The 17279-nt window shown below is 37.4% G+C and overlaps 1 long non-coding RNA gene across 1 annotated transcript; it reads right to left on the reverse strand.

The window, feature by feature from the left end:
* Positions 1 to 150: 150 nt before the first annotated feature.
* LOC148694534 (uncharacterized) lies at positions 151 to 993 on the reverse strand. The gene is made up of 2 exons (XR_015966397.1): positions 481 to 993; positions 151 to 360 (listed from the first exon to the last, which is right to left on the reverse strand). It is a non-coding gene; the product is annotated as an uncharacterized LOC148694534 (long non-coding RNA).
* Between the last annotated feature and the right edge of the window lie 16286 nt (positions 994 to 17279).

Consider the following 17279-nt stretch of genomic DNA (forward strand, 5'->3'; position numbering starts at 1 on the left):
GTTATTGGCACTCTAAAAATCTCATTCTACGCTCCTCACAAAGTATATTTTTCTTTCCTAATATAGAAAGTTTGAAGTGTAGAATGAGATTTTTGGAATGCTAATAACAATTCCCAAATTAAAATATAATAAAATTTGATTATTTGATACTTTTCACGGAGAAAATAAATGCAGAACCACTCCCACTCGGCCTCCTTCTCTACAAACTCTCGTGGTGGTTTTGCAAGAGTTGCCTCAGGAGTCTGGAAAACTGTCGTAGTACTTGTGTAGCTCATACTTTCACTCCTTATATGGGCTGCTCCACACCTAATCTATGTAATCGACGATAGCTTTGTCCAGTTGGTTCCACCCGAAGTTGGACTGAAATTAAAATAAAAAAAAATAAAAAAAATAAAAAAAATCAAATAGTTAGTTTAAAACCACATAAAATAAATTGAGAAAAAAAATATTATTAAAGTAAGCAAGTATTTGTATGCATACCAAAAGCTGGTAGTCCATCTCGGCACGAACGAGGTCTGTGTGTGTAATCTATGAATTGGCGCCCATGGGCCATTTGGTGCGGATGAGGGCACCACAATCGTAGGTCAACAAACTGTTGATTCTGGCACTCACTCGGCGATGGCTGGCGAGGTATGCAATTAGGATCATCTGCTGCGTCATCCGAGTGATTCGGTTGGTCTTCAAGCCCCGACCAATTCCCCATTTTTTTAGTCCTTGAGTCGGTTGGGAGGTTTCCTTCCTCTACCTCCTCCACGGTCGCCTATTCGGCTTTTATGCTGCCCTGAGATAGGTGAGATAAGATAGAGGCAGATGTTGACACAGGCTAGTGGTGACTGTGGCTATAGATTCGCCTTGCAGATTAGACGGCCTTGATCAACGGTGCAGACGTAATCGCGCTGGCGGCCAACTGGGTTTTGGCTGCTTGGGTCCCGTTGGTCGCCAGAGTTGAACTGGAGGTCGAGCACTCACTCTAAGCAAAGGTGGAAGCAAAACAGAGGCCACTCGTGGTCAAACAAGATAACATATGTGAAAAACACATAATTTCTAAAATTTGCTAAAATTTCAAACAATTTCTAAAATTGGCTAACAATTCAAATATTTCCTAAAATTTCTAAAATTCCACATAATTTCTAATTCATTTCAAAAGTTTCCCATGATTCTAAAATTTCAAATAATTTCTAAAATTGCCCACAAATTCTGAAATTTCCTAAAACACCCTAACATTTCAAATCTTCCTAAAATATCCCAAAATATCCTAAACCACGACCAGCACAACCACAACCACATCCACAACTGCCTCGTGGCCGCCGCCGCCACCACCATCTAACTCGTGCCCACCAAAAATAGCATTGTGGCAAACAAGCAAAGCCAGAAGCCTACAATCGCAAACCCTCTGCGCTCCAGGTGTTTCCCTCCCTTCTCTTTATATTTCCTTCATCTTAATACCCAAATCGTTAAAATCTCAAATTTTCCCTAATTTAAATGTCGTTTGTGTTTTCCTGATGTTTTAGGATAGGTTTTCTGTGCAATACTTAAATTTTGTAATTTTTTTTTTGGTTTTAAATTAACAAATGAATAAATTTGGGGGTTTTTGCTCGACGATCATGATCAGCTTTGGTACCCATATCAGCATAAATGTGGACATTATATGTGCCACATCATCACTTAATGGTTGAGATTAACGGATTTTTGTAACGGGTGTATGATATTGAAATAAAATGATAGTAAATGTATGAGATTGAAATGTTTTTAAAATGTTGTATGAGGTTGCAATTGCATCCAAGCATGAGGGGGTAAAATGTACTTTACCCCAATATTTATCTGCTGTTGAACATTAAGTTCAAACAGTTCAAAAAAAATCATCGAATTTGATGATCAAGTAATTTAGTGTGTGCTTTCACTCTCAATTTGGGACATTGTAAAAAATGAACAAAATTGGACTTAAAACAACCGTTAAATTGTGAATTTTAGTTTCTAACTGTCAAATGATTTTGTCCCATTACCTAAGCTCATGACGTTTTTTCTAGGGTGATTTTTTTGTGTAGTATATCTCAAAGTATATGCGAACATGTTTGACGGTTGGATTGGGGATACTAGTTTCGTAGAATACTTGTCCCCTTGTAAAGAATTGATTCCAAAACACTTAGTAATTCTCTTATACTTCCATTAAGTACAATTTAAGTTTTTATTGTATCTGCTATTTTAAACATTGTTATTTATGATTGGGTTCGTTCCTCTTATTCTTGTAGGGTTGAGGATTGTATTTGCTAAAAAAAAAAAAATGAACAAATTTGGAGCTAAAACGACCGTTAAATCTTGAATTGTAGTTTCTAACCATTGAATGATTTCGTCCATTACGAACGTGTTTTACTTGTTGGATCGGGGAAACTAGCTTCTATACTTAGTGTTACTTAATCTCCGAACGTGACAGTGCCTAGCTAGTTCCATACAGCTACTTAGGAGAAGAAGGTGCACCTTCAGTTATGTAGGTTTAGGGAGTAGTATTAGAGGTATAAATCATAATAGTAAGTACAATTAGAGAAGGAATGGAAGCCAATTGTGGGGGTTCGCAGCAACTATAAGATATCTAATAATAATATTACAACTAGTAACTTGAAAGGATATAATGATTGTCGTGTAGTCCAGCTTGAAAGGATATAAAAATCACTATGTGGACTACTTGAGTAATTTTTTTGTGTTGAGGAAAGTGATGGCCAAAAGTTACTCAGATGTCTTGCATGCGGAAGAATAATAGAAGTATTGAAGAATATTAGTAATAAAGCTATATTGCATGGCAAAATTAAGCTGAAATCATGTACATGATTAAATGTAGGTTGATGTGCTAAGAAAAATCAGTTTTCACCAAGATCCTTGCAACGTTGCAATTTGTCAACCAACCCATCAGTGAATGATTAGCCATTCGAATTACAACATCGTCATGGATCTTGGTGAAGACCCATTTATTAAGTACAATGAAAAAAAGCTCATGTATAGAATTTAGAGATTTACAAAAAGGCTCAACCGTGAACTCACGAAAACACACTTTTAGATCTAATTTGAGCTTTAGAAAACAAGGTAGTCTTTTGTTAAAAAAAAAAGGCTCATCTAGAGCTTTGGAACCCATTACGATGATTTCCTCTCCATGTTCTTCCACATGCAAGACATCCAAGTAACTTTTTTTCACCTCTTACTTCGACATTACTGTTGTATCTTTACCATGTTCTTCCACATTATGGTGGTATCCTCTCTATGTACTCCCTAGATCTCCTGCCACAATATCCATGCCTTTGCTGCTAGTGTTTTTCATGACATACTTGGGGACCTTGTGCAAAGTGGTGAAATGGTAGGGTTTGGATAATGGGAACAGAGAGTATTAAAGTAAAGACGAAAGGGAGAAGGGATAAAAACGAATAGGAATGTATAGATTAGAAAGAGAAAAATGGAGTTATAGAGAATAACAAGTAAGATGAAGGCACTGACTTGTAAATTAATGAATAAGGGTTTGCTTGATGAACCACTCCGTCGCATAAGGGTTTTGAGTAAACCCTAAATGTTGACCATCTTTATTGTACCAATTGAAATATCTGTTGGGTAAAGACCATTCACTTGGTGAAACTTGTGTTGTCGCACAAATATTTGTAGGGCAAGCCCTATTTTCTGGTAATGGAGATGGATTTTAGGATTTTGGTACATTGCAAACTCACAATCCTATCTCTAATTGAGCTAGATATGTTCTTCACCTAACCATTTTCCAATTAAATCCCAGCGTTGCATTGAGGTTTTAAGTGATCTAGTATGAATTGTACACTTCACACTTGATTACAAAGCTAAAAACTTTAAAACATGTTTGTACTATACTTGACCAATCCCCAAACTACCAAGCATCGGCCAACTTCATACCTTCAAGGATTCATTGAGGGGTTTATGCTAAGGCACCCATGTCGAAGCATAAGAGTTTTCCTCAAACCAGGAGACCAATCAGAACACAACACATGTCAACTTCAGAATAAAGCTCATAGAGTCTCACATCGACCGTGGACAAAAGCTGGAAACTCTCCTCAACTATAAAATAAGGCTATTCTCCTACAATGAATCCCTAATGTTATTATTGTACTTAAACTAGTCATTAGAACACACTAGTGATGATTATGCATGAATCTATGTATTAGTGTAAACCCTTTGCTATTAATGAGAACTCCTCTACTCCGTGGACTTAGCCAAACTTAGGGTGAACCACGCAGATCTTGTGTTTGCTTCCCTATCTCTATCTCTATACATATTTATCCTCACTAGTGATCGAAGCAACCGAGCAAAAGTCACTAACTTGACATTTTACGTTGTTCCAAAGTCGTCACTGATTTTGTGCATAAACATTTGGTGCCGTTTGTGGGAACGACACTTATTCCTACTCTCTCCAGCTTTGTTAAGCTAGTTTCCATTGTTTATACACTCTTCTTTGATCAAGCATACTTCTCTAACATGGACAACAAAAGAAGCCACAACACACATAACGGCACCCCCTTATGCCAAGTGTGAGACAACAAAGGAAAGAAATAAAGAAATTTGCTCTTCAAGCTAAGGTTGAAGAGCTTGAGGCTCAGAACAACAAGATAGCAATGAAGAATGAGTTCCTATAAGAATAGTATGAGAAACTCTTCCAGATGCTCGACGAGGTTAGGCAGACTCAATCTCATAAACTTGTCACACCTGTGGTTGGTAACTATCACCTGTGTGCCCCCAACATGGAAGGTCACCGGTCTTCAACATAAATACTCCTAACAAGGGGTGAACTACCTATCAATGTGTTGATCAACGCTAGATTTCTCTCTGTTGGAAGTATGCCCACAAAGCCACTCATTTGATGTAATAGCTTTTTGGAATACTTATTGTGTTAAACTTTTATATGTTTAATAGAGGGAAAAAGCTTATTGTTAATCACTATTTATAGTATCTTGTGTTTAAGCAATAAGGGAATCCAAGGAATGTATTTGATCTAAGAGACAAGTGATTTAAGTTAGTTAAATTAACGAGACCTTTCTCTTATGTTCATTCCTAAAACGTTCCTAGCCATAGGATTGCCAATTGGGCATTGACAATCCGCTAAGGTTAGTATGTGTTATGTCGACTCAAGCGTGAGTATGAACTAGTCTCAAGTCATTTGGTGTTGGACACTAAGGCAAACACATAGGTGCTCGAAAGAGTAATCGAGTACACTGAACAACGATCAAACGAGAGTTCGAACATACATGTCATGTGAGAACTCAATAGTTGCAATATGCAAAGTAGTCCTTTGACCTGAGGCATCATTGATGTCTAATGGTTAGGTCCTTGATCTTTGATTATGTCAACGGCATTCCATTGGAGTGTCCACGGCATTGTTGGGGTCAAGCTATCTAGTCATGTAGGCATATGAATGCACAACAAGGGATCTCTAACCTTCCATGGTGGAAGGAGAATACTCTAAGATATGATTCGAGAGTCTTTGGCCAAAGCATATGAATATGACTAAGGAAGGTTGTTCCAAATCTTATTCAATTGAATCATATAGAGAAATATCACATTGGATAGTAGACATGAAACAAACTATCACTTAAACAATGTGATTAAGAGTATTGTATTAGAGAAGGACCGTATTGCATTGTAGTTGTAACTGGATAGGTTCTCCAACCACTTCTACTTAGCTTGGGTAACCATGACATGCTGCTAGGCGTCACCCATGGTTTGTGGAAGCCCTAAAGATTAGCAAATACTAATTTTAAGGGAGAATTGAAATGTGGTTTCAATTCACAATCGATCGTTAAGAGTAACATCGCCCACTACCTCGCTAATTGGAACCTAATGGATCGTACACCGAGTAAGGATATAAGTGAAGAAATTATATGAAATGGATAAGCAATTAAATGGTTTAATTGAAGAATGGTCAAGATTAATTAAATAGTTAATTAATTATACGAAACGTTCGTATTGGGCGTTTAAGTTAGTTTTGGGCTTCGGGGCACAAAAACGTTTTGGTCCACAAGGCCCATTATGTTTAAGTTGTATGACAACTAAAACAAAATGGGCAATTAAGCCCAATAACAACATATGGCCATAAGGGTGAGGGGTAGCAAACTTGTATTAATTACAAGTTTGCCACTCACATGAAATGAAGTGTAAAATCAACATTATAGCTTGGTTTTCACATTAGGGGTTTTCTAATAGAATTTGGGTGAAACCTATTCTCTCATTTTTCTACATAGAGGCCGGCCACCTTAGGGGAAGAACATCTAGCAATCTTTCTTCCCTAAGTCATCCATTTCATCTTCACACAACATCTTTGGTGTGGAGACTTAGAGACACCAAACTTTTGGTGTTTTGGAGAACAAATCCTCAAATCCTCAAAGAAGAAAAGGAGCACTAAAAGGGAGGAAATCACAAGGAAGATCCAAGGAGCAAGGAGGTGACTTGAAGGCCCTCCACTTGGGTGAATCCCTTGTGCAATCAAGGATGAGCTTCAAGGGTAAAGAATCTCTAAATTCTTATTCTCTTTAATATTGTTAAAGAGTCTTATGGTTCACCATATACTAGGCTTTGAAAGTCATGGGTTTTATGAATTGTTTTTGAATGCATGCCTACTTTAAAGTGTTATTAGTATGCCTATGTATTCAAATGTTCATGCATGTTCTTAGCTAGGACAAAATTTTTCCTTCAAGTGGTATCAGAGCCTAAGCCTAGTTTATGGTGGATCCTTTTGGGTTTTGTGATTTTTCATATTTTGTGATTTAAGTGTTGTAAATGTTACAAGCTTTGTTCTTGCTTTGAATATAAATTTTACTTGAAAATTTAGCATCTCAAATGTTGTAGATGTATTTCATTAAAGCATGAATAATGGAACTAAAAGTTGGTGCCAAGTGTTTTGGGATTTTCGGCCAAATCCAAAGGGTGATTTTTTGGGTTCATGTTAGGCTTGTTAAAATGGTTTTAAAGTGCTTTTTGGAACCCCTAAGTACCCTAGGATATTAACCCTCTTTTGAGTTGTGAAAATTTGAGTTTTTGGTGAAAGAAAACATCCATGGAGCTATTATGAGTTTTCATGTATGTTCTTCATATTTCTTGAAGTTCTTATCAAGAACAAAAGTTTTGAAGTTTTGATTCAAAAGTTTTATGTTTTACATAAAGTTTTGATTATTAGTTGATGGATGATGATTGTTGGTAAGAAATGATTAAATGGTTTTAATTATATCAAAGATATATTTTCTTTTCAAACCACCCCCACCATCTTTAATCTCACCCACCAAAATCCACTTACAAAATTCCTTTTATCAAAAATCTCTATAACAACTATCCTTGGCCGGCCACCCCTCTAGTGGGGTGCTTTTGTGCAATTAAATAAAGTTTTGATACTTTTGTGTATTTGTATTTTGGCCCAAAAGTTTGTGTTTTTGCAAAATGGCCCAAATAAAATGAGAACAAAAATTGTTTTGTCTCTTTAATGAGAATTGGATTTTCATTATATTTAGTTCCATTTAAATCAATTCTATGGATCCAAAAACCAATTGTTTAAAGTTGCTTTCTTAGTTAATTTAGTTAATTAAGAAAAGGGTGATTATGAACCAAAGGCCTCGATAATTGAGCTATGTGATTGGCCGATTTACATTATGAATGATTGGGTTTTAAGTAATGTAGATTTGAATGTAATTTGATTAATTCAAGTTGTTGTAAAGGGCATAAGCCCATTATTTGTTTTGTAAAAGGGCATAAGCCCTTCTTATTATTTCATGTATTCCTCTTTGTTTATATGTATGCAAATTGGAATAGTTGGGTCCAACGCCCAATAGGAAATAACGGTTTAATTGGATTAAACGCGTAACTAAAATCAACAACTATCTACCTTAAACCCAAGGTCCAACACAAGGCTCGTGTTGGATCAAATCAAACGGTTCATAATCATCCTAAAACCTAATATGACTATATAGTCCATATGAGGATGCAATGCGTTCGTTAGTAGTTCCATATAGTCTCGCTTATTTCAACGAAACAGTGGGAGTATTATATGCTACTAAATCATATTAACTTGGACCAATAGTTATGATAGGACCATGTTCTTTTAATATGATTAAAATGTTTTTGATGTAGCCCAAAACTACTCCCTCAACAAACGAATATTAAGTTGATAAACGAGAGATGTTTTGAACATTTCTTCGTAGGCCTTCCACCGTGGTGGGCTCCAATCGTTTGTGACTCATGCACCGGCTTCACCCTATAATGGGGAAGTACAAAGTATGGGCTTACATCCAGGAAGAGTCCATAAACATATGATGAGGTGAGTGTAGACAACGAGTATGACCAACATGATATAATTCTGAGGTTGTGCTTGAACCTCTACATAAACTAAGCATGGTGGGAATAACTTAACTAAGTGCAATGGTGCCAACATGATATAATTCTGAGGCATTCATTCTCTAAAGGCCAAACTAGATGGGTAATTACAAGAGTTGTAAATGACTAAAGTGTTATTCTCTCATCATTATTTTTGCTAACCAACATGATATAATTATGAGGTGGGCTTGGTAATGGTGAGTCTCCCATACCCCGCTAAGAGTTCAACATAACTCTCGGATTCTATTGAGGGATATGAAATTTGCCAAAAATAGTGGGTGGTACTATTTGATTCAAGACCCAATCAAGTAGTTAATCAACAATCTAATACGATTTCTGTTATGTTATGTAGTTAACGACATGCCTAAAATACTACCCACCATTATACTTGACAAAATGGCCCAAGACTTTTTCCTTGCATATCTCTCGGATGATTTCACTAAGTTTATTGTAAACTATAAAGTGAATAGATTCGATCATACTTTTAACGAGATGATTGACATGTACTGTAAATTTGAAAAATGTTTCAAAAAGGATAATGGGAGTGAGAATGCAAAAACAAGGAAAAGGTTACATAAGAAGAAGGCAAAGAAATCCAAAGGAACATGCTTTCATTGTGGAAAGGATGAACGTTGGAAGAAGAAATACAGGGTGCGCATTGCGAGCCTTATGACACGAACTTTTGAAGAGACTATTTCGGTCATAGAAAGTGCTTTTACAGTGAGCTCCAATTCCTGGATATTTGATTCAGGCGCTAGTCAACATATCTGTAATACGATGCAGGGACTAGTAGGGAGCAAGACACTACGCAATGGGGAGATGGTTGTGCGAGTTGGGAACGGCGCTAAAATCTCTGCAAAAGCAATAGGCACCTATATGCTTAACCTACCCTCTGGGGAAGTCCTGGAACTTAAAAATTGTTTATATTTTCCTTCATGTATAAAGAATTTGATTTCTATCTCTAAGCTTTTACGAGATGGGCACTCAGTATTGTTTGACAAAATGAGTTGCACTTTATACTTGAACGGTCATATTATCTCTCATGGTAATATGATAGAGGGACTTTTTCACCTAGAGACGAATAGTGGGATGCACTGTATTGAAAGCGGGAATACCTCAAAACCCAAAAGGGCTAGAGAAGAAGTTAACCAAGTTAGACTTTGGCATCTTAAACTTGGACATGTAAACCAGGATAAGATTCGCAAGATGTCGAAAGATGGATATCTTGGCCCATTAGGTAATGACCTCATGGGAACTTGTGAACCTTGTCTACTGGGGAAGATGACCAAATCTCCATTCACTGGGAAAGGAGAGCGTGCCACTGAAATTCTAGGGTTAATCCACACTGACGTATGTGGACCTATGTCTACTACGTCGAGAGGAGACTTCTCCTACTATATCACATTCACCGACGATCACTCTCGGTTTGGCTATTTGTATCTTATGAAGTACAAGTCAGAATCCTTTGAAAGGTTCAAAGAATTCAAGAATGAAGTTGAGAAGCAAACTGGGAAACAGATAAAGACCCTAAGATCGGATCGAGGGGGTGAATATCTGAGTAATGAGTTCCTAGATTATCTCAAAGAGTGTGGAATTGTATCACAGTGGACTCCACCAGGAACTCCTCAACATAACGGAGTTTCTGAGAGGAGAAACCGAACCTTGATGAACATGGTTCGTTCTATGATGAGTTCCGCTGATCTACCAATATCATTCTGGGGATATGCACTACACACAGCAGCTTATTTGCTGAATGCAGTGCCTTCTAAATCTGTTCCACAAACACCATATGAGATATGGTATGGAAAGAAGCCAAGTCTTAAACATCTTAAGATTTGGGGTTGTCCAGCATACGTTAAGAAACAAGATGCTGGAAAGCTTGAAGCGAGATCCGTTAAATGCTATTTTGTGGGGTATCCTAAACAAACCTATGGATAGGAATTCTATCACCCTGACGACCATAAAGTCTTTGTCGCCAGAACTGCTATATTCATGGAGGATGAATTAGTTCTTAAAGGAACTAGCAAGATAGAATTGAAGGAAATTAATGAGATTAATGATGAACCACAAACAAGCACTCGACAAGTTGACAACCCTGTTCCTGAACCCCTAGCTCCACGTAGATCTGAACGGGTTAATAAGCCACCTAGGAGGTATGGCTTAGATAAAGACTTTGGGGAATTGTACCTTCTAGGTGACAATGACACAAAGGAAGACCCTAGAGACTACATTGAGGCAATGTCCGACATTGACTCAAAGAGATGGCAAGAGGCCATGAAATCCGAGATGGATTCCATGTATCAAAATCAAGTCTGGACTCTTGTAGACCCTCCAGAAGGTATAGTACCTGTTGGAAACAAATGGATCTTCAAGAGGAAAATAGGCGTTGATGGGAACGTGGAGACTTATAAGGCTAGACTAGTAGCCAAAGGTTACAGGCAACGAGAAGGGATTGACTATGAAGAAACTTTCTCTCCTGTAGCCATGATTAAGTCCATTCGGATTTTGCTTGCTATAGCTGCATACCATGATTATGAAATCTGGCAAATGGATGTGAAGACAGCCTTTCTGAACGGCTACCTAGAGGAAGAGCTTTATATGGCTCAACCCGAAGGTTTCGTGTCCAAGTCTGAAAAGACTAAGGTATGCAAGCTTCAAAGGTCCATTTATGGACTTAAGCAAGCCTCCAGGAGCTGGAACATTCGTTTTGATACTGAAATCAAATCGTTTGGTTTTACTCAAAATGAAGACGACAATTGTGTTTATCAAAAAGTCGTTGGGGAAGCAGTTGTATTCCTAGTGTTATATGTAGACGACATATTACTATTCGGGAATGACACTGCAGTACTTTCTTCTGTAAAAGTGTGGTTGTCCAAAACCTTCCACATGAAAGATTTAGGAGATGCATCTTATGTACTTGGGATAAAGCTCTATCGTGATAGATCCAGAAAATTAATTGGATTATCCCAATCTATGTACATTGATAAGGTGCTAAGTAGGTTCCAGATGGAGCAATCTAAGAAAGGTATTCTTCCTGTAGGACATGGAATTCATCTTTCTAAGTCCATGGGACCTAAGACTCCTGAAGAGATACGGCATATGAATATGATTCCTTATGCTTCCGCCATAGGAAGTCTTATGTATGCCATGATATGCACAAGGCCTGATATCGCATATGCTGTGAGCATTACTAGTCGATATCAATCTAACCCAGGATCAGAACACTGGGCAGCTGTCAAGACGGTCCTTAAGTACTTAAGAAGAACTAAGGACATGTTCCTCGTTTATGGAGGAGCGACAGAGTTGCGAGTGGAAGGCTATACAGACGCAGATTTCCAATCTGACGTCGATGATAGAAGTTCCAACTCCGGATATGTATTCACTCTGAATGGTGGGGCTGTCAGCTGGAAAAGCAAGAAACAAAGTGTAATTGCTGATTCCACGACAGAGGCTGAATATGTCGCTGCAGCTGAAGCCGGCAAAGAAGCGTTCTGGATGAAGAAGTTCATCAATGAACTTGGAGTGGTTCCAACCATTACATCACCAGTAACTTTGTACTGTGATAATAGTGGGGCGATAGCTCAAGCCAAGGAACCCAGGGCACATCAAAAGAACAAGCATTTTGATAGGCGCTTTAATATCATTAGAAGATATACTGCCGAGGGGAAAGTTAACATCCTCAAAGTTGCTTCAGCCGATAACGTAGCAGATCCACTAACGAAGCCAATGTCTCAAATCCAACTTGACCGTCATATGGAAAAGATGGGTATTAGATACATGGGAAGATGGCTTTGAGTGCAAGTGGGAGATTGTTGGAAGTATGCCCACAAAGCCACTCATTTGATGTAATAGCTTTTTGGAATACTTATTGTGTTAAACTTTTATATGTTTAATAGAGGGAAAAAGCTTATTGTTAATCACTATTTATAGTATCTTGTGTTTAAGCAATAAGGGAATCCAAGGAATGTATTTGATCTAAGAGACAAGTGATTTAAGTTAGTTAAATTAACGAGACCTTTCTCTTATGTTCATTCCTAAAACGTTCCTAGCCATAGGATTGTCAATTGGGCATTGACAATCCGCTAAGGTTAGTATGTGTTATGTCGACTCAAGCGTGAGTATGAACTAGTCTCAAGTCATTTGGTGTTGGACACTAAGGCAAACACATAGGTGCTCGAAAGAGTAATCGAGTACACTGAACAACGATCAAACGAGAGTTCGAACATACATGTCATGTGAGAACTCAATAGTTGCAATATGCAAAGTAGTCCTTTGACCTGAGGCATCATTGATGTCTAATGGTTAGGTCCTTGATCTTTGATTATGTCAACGGCATTCCATTGGAGTGTCCACGGCATTGTTGGGGTCAAGCTATCTAGTCATGTAGGCATATGAATGCACAACAAGGGATCTCTAACCTTCCATGGTGGAAGGAGAATACTCTAAGATATGATTCGAGAGTCTTTGGCCAAAGCATATGAATATGACTAAGGAAGGTTGTTCCAAATCTTATTCAATTGAATCATATAGAGAAATATCACATTGGATAGTAGACATGAAACAAACTATCACTTAAACAATGTGATTAAGAGTATTGTATTAGAGAAGGACCGTATTGCATTGTAGTTGTAACTGGATAGGTTCTCCAACCACTTCTACTTAGCTTGGGTAACCATGACATGCTGCTAGGCGTCACCCATGGTTTGTGGAAGCCCTAAAGATTAGCAAATACTAATTTTAAGGGAGAATTGAAATGTGGTTTCAATTCACAATCGATCGTTAAGAGTAACATCGCCCACTACCTCGCTAATTGGAACCTAATGGATCGTACACCGAGTAAGGATATAAGTGAAGAAATTATATGAAATGGATAAGCAATTAAATGGTTTAATTGAAGAATGGTCAAGATTAATTAAATAGTTAATTAATTATACGAAACGTTCGTATTGGGCGTTTAAGTTAGTTTTGGGCTTCGGGGCACAAAAACGTTTTGGTCCACAAGGCCCATTATGTTTAAGTTGTATGACAACTAAAACAAAATGGGCAATTAAGCCCAATAACAACATATGGCCATAAGGGTGAGGGGTAGCAAACTTGTATTAATTACAAGTTTGCCACTCACATGAAATGAAGTGTAAAATCAACATTATAGCTTGGTTTTCACATTAGGGGTTTTCTAATAGAATTTGGGTGAAACCTATTCTCTCATTTTTCTACATAGAGGCCGGCCACCTTAGGGGAAGAACATCTAGCAATCTTTCTTCCCTAAGTCATCCATTTCATCTTCACACAACATCTTTGGTGTGGAGACTTAGAGACACCAAACTTTTGGTGTTTTGGAGAACAAATCCTCAAATCCTCAAAGAAGAAAAGGAGCACTAAAAGGGAGGAAATCACAAGGAAGATCCAAGGAGCAAGGAGGTGACTTGAAGGCCCTCCACTTGGGTGAATCCCTTGTGCAATCAAGGATGAGCTTCAAGGGTAAAGAATCTCTAAATTCTTATTCTCTTTAATATTGTTAAAGAGTCTTATGGTTCACCATATACTAGGCTTTGAAAGTCATGGGTTTTATGAATTGTTTTTGAATGCATGCCTACTTTAAAGTGTTATTAGTATGCCTATGTATTCAAATGTTCATGCATGTTCTTAGCTAGGACAAAATTTTTCCTTCAAGTGGTATCAGAGCCTAAGCCTAGTTTATGGTGGATCCTTTTGGGTTTTGTGATTTTTCATATTTTGTGATTTAAGTGTTGTAAATGTTACAAGCTTTGTTCTTGCTTTGAATATAAATTTTACTTGAAAATTTAGCATCTCAAATGTTGTAGATGTATTTCATTAAAGCATGAATAATGGAACTAAAAGTTGGTGCCAAGTGTTTTGGGATTTTCGGCCAAATCCAAAGGGTGATTTTTTGGGTTCATGTTAGGCTTGTTAAAATGGTTTTAAAGTGCTTTTTGGAACCCCTAAGTACCCTAGGATATTAACCCTCTTTTGAGTTGTGAAAATTTGAGTTTTTGGTGAAAGAAAACATCCATGGAGCTATTATGAGTTTTCATGTATGTTCTTCATATTTCTTGAAGTTCTTATCAAGAACAAAAGTTTTGAAGTTTTGATTCAAAAGTTTTATGTTTTACATAAAGTTTTGATTATTAGTTGATGGATGATGATTGTTGGTAAGAAATGATTAAATGGTTTTAATTATATCAAAGATATATTTTCTTTTCAAACCACCCCCACCATCTTTAATCTCACCCACCAAAATCCACTTACAAAATTCCTTTTATCAAAAATCTCTATAACAACTATCCTTGGCCGGCCACCCCTCTAGTGGGGTGCTTTTGTGCAATTAAATAAAGTTTTGATACTTTTGTGTATTTGTATTTTGGCCCAAAAGTTTGTGTTTTTGCAAAATGGCCCAAATAAAATGAGAACAAAAATTGTTTTGTCTCTTTAATGAGAATTGGATTTTCATTATATTTAGTTCCATTTAAATCAATTCTATGGATCCAAAAACCAATTGTTTAAAGTTGCTTTCTTAGTTAATTTAGTTAATTAAGAAAAGGGTGATTATGAACCAAAGGCCTCGATAATTGAGCTATGTGATTGGCCGATTTACATTATGAATGATTGGGTTTTAAGTAATGTAGATTTGAATGTAATTTGATTAATTCAAGTTGTTGTAAAGGGCATAAGCCCATTATTTGTTTTGTAAAAGGGCATAAGCCCTTCTTATTATTTCATGTATTCCTCTTTGTTTATATGTATGCAAATTGGAATAGTTGGGTCCAACGCCCAATAGGAAATAACGGTTTAATTGGATTAAACGCGTAACTAAAATCAACAACTATCTACCTTAAACCCAAGGTCCAACACAAGGCTCGTGTTGGATCAAATCAAACGGTTCATAATCATCCTAAAACCTAATATGACTATATAGTCCATATGAGGATGCAATGCGTTCGTTAGTAGTTCCATATAGTCTCGCTTATTTCAACGAAACAGTGGGAGTATTATATGCTACTAAATCATATTAACTTGGACCAATAGTTATGATAGGACCATGTTCTTTTAATATGATTAAAATGTTTTTGATGTAGCCCAAAACTACTCCCTCAACAAACGAATATTAAGTTGATAAACGAGAGATGTTTTGAACATTTCTTCGTAGGCCTTCCACCGTGGTGGGCTCCAATCGTTTGTGACTCATGCACCGGCTTCACCCTATAATGGGGAAGTACAAAGTATGGGCTTACATCCAGGAAGAGTCCATAAACATATGATGAGGTGAGTGTAGACAACGAGTATGACCAACATGATATAATTCTGAGGTTGTGCTTGAACCTCTACATAAACTAAGCATGGTGGGAATAACTTAACTAAGTGCAATGGTGCCAACATGATATAATTCTGAGGCATTCATTCTCTAAAGGCCAAACTAGATGGGTAATTACAAGAGTTGTAAATGACTAAAGTGTTATTCTCTCATCATTATTTTTGCTAACCAACATGATATAATTATGAGGTGGGCTTGGTAATGGTGAGTCTCCCATACCCCGCTAAGAGTTCAACATAACTCTCGGATTCTATTGAGGGATATGAAATTTGCCAAAAATAGTGGGTGGTACTATTTGATTCAAGACCCAATCAAGTAGTTAATCAACAATCTAATACGATTTCTGTTATGTTATGTAGTTAACGACATGCCTAAAATACTACCCACCATTATACTTGACAAAATGGCCCAAGACTTTTTCCTTGCATATCTCTCGGATGATTTCACTAAGTTTATTGTAAACTATAAAGTGAATAGATTCGATCATACTTTTAACGAGATGATTGACATGTACTGTAAATTTGAAAAATGTTTCAAAAAGGATAATGGGAGTGAGAATGCAAAAACAAGGAAAAGGTTACATAAGAAGAAGGCAAAGAAATCCAAAGGAACATGCTTTCATTGTGGAAAGGATGAACGTTGGAAGAAGAAATACAGGGTGCGCATTGCGAGCCTTATGACACGAACTTTTGAAGAGACTATTTCGGTCATAGAAAGTGCTTTTACAGTGAGCTCCAATTCCTGGATATTTGATTCAGGCGCTAGTCAACATATCTGTAATACGATGCAGGGACTAGTAGGGAGCAAGACACTACGCAATGGGGAGATGGTTGTGCGAGTTGGGAACGGCGCTAAAATCTCTGCAAAAGCAATAGGCACCTATATGCTTAACCTACCCTCTGGGGAAGTCCTGGAACTTAAAAATTGTTTATATTTTCCTTCATGTATAAAGAATTTGATTTCTATCTCTAAGCTTTTACGAGATGGGCACTCAGTATTGTTTGACAAAATGAGTTGCACTTTATACTTGAACGGTCATATTATCTCTCATGGTAATATGATAGAGGGACTTTTTCACCTAGAGACGAATAGTGGGATGCACTGTATTGAAAGCGGGAATACCTCAAAACCCAAAAGGGCTAGAGAAGAAGTTAACCAAGTTAGACTTTGGCATCTTAAACTTGGACATGTAAACCAGGATAAGATTCGCAAGATGTCGAAAGATGGATATCTTGGCCCATTAGGTAATGACCTCATGGGAACTTGTGAACCTTGTCTACTGGGGAAGATGACCAAATCTCCATTCACTGGGAAAGGAGAGCGTGCCACTGAAATTCTAGGGTTAATCCACACTGACGTATGTGGACCTATGTCTACTACGTCGAGAGGAGACTTCTCCTACTATATCACATTCACCGACGATCACTCTCGGTTTGGCTATTTGTATCTTATGAAGTACAAGTCAGAATCCTTTGAAAGGTTCAAAGAATTCAAGAATGAAGTTGAGAAGCAAACTGGGAAACAGATAAAGACCCTAAGATCGGATCGAGGGGGTGAATATCTGAGTAATGAGTTCCTAGATTATCTC

Source organism: Pyrus communis, chromosome 9, assembly GCF_041283825.1.
Source record: "Pyrus communis isolate YQ-2024b chromosome 9, ASM4128382v1, whole genome shotgun sequence".
Classification (NCBI taxonomy): Eukaryota; Viridiplantae; Streptophyta; class Magnoliopsida; order Rosales; family Rosaceae; genus Pyrus; species Pyrus communis.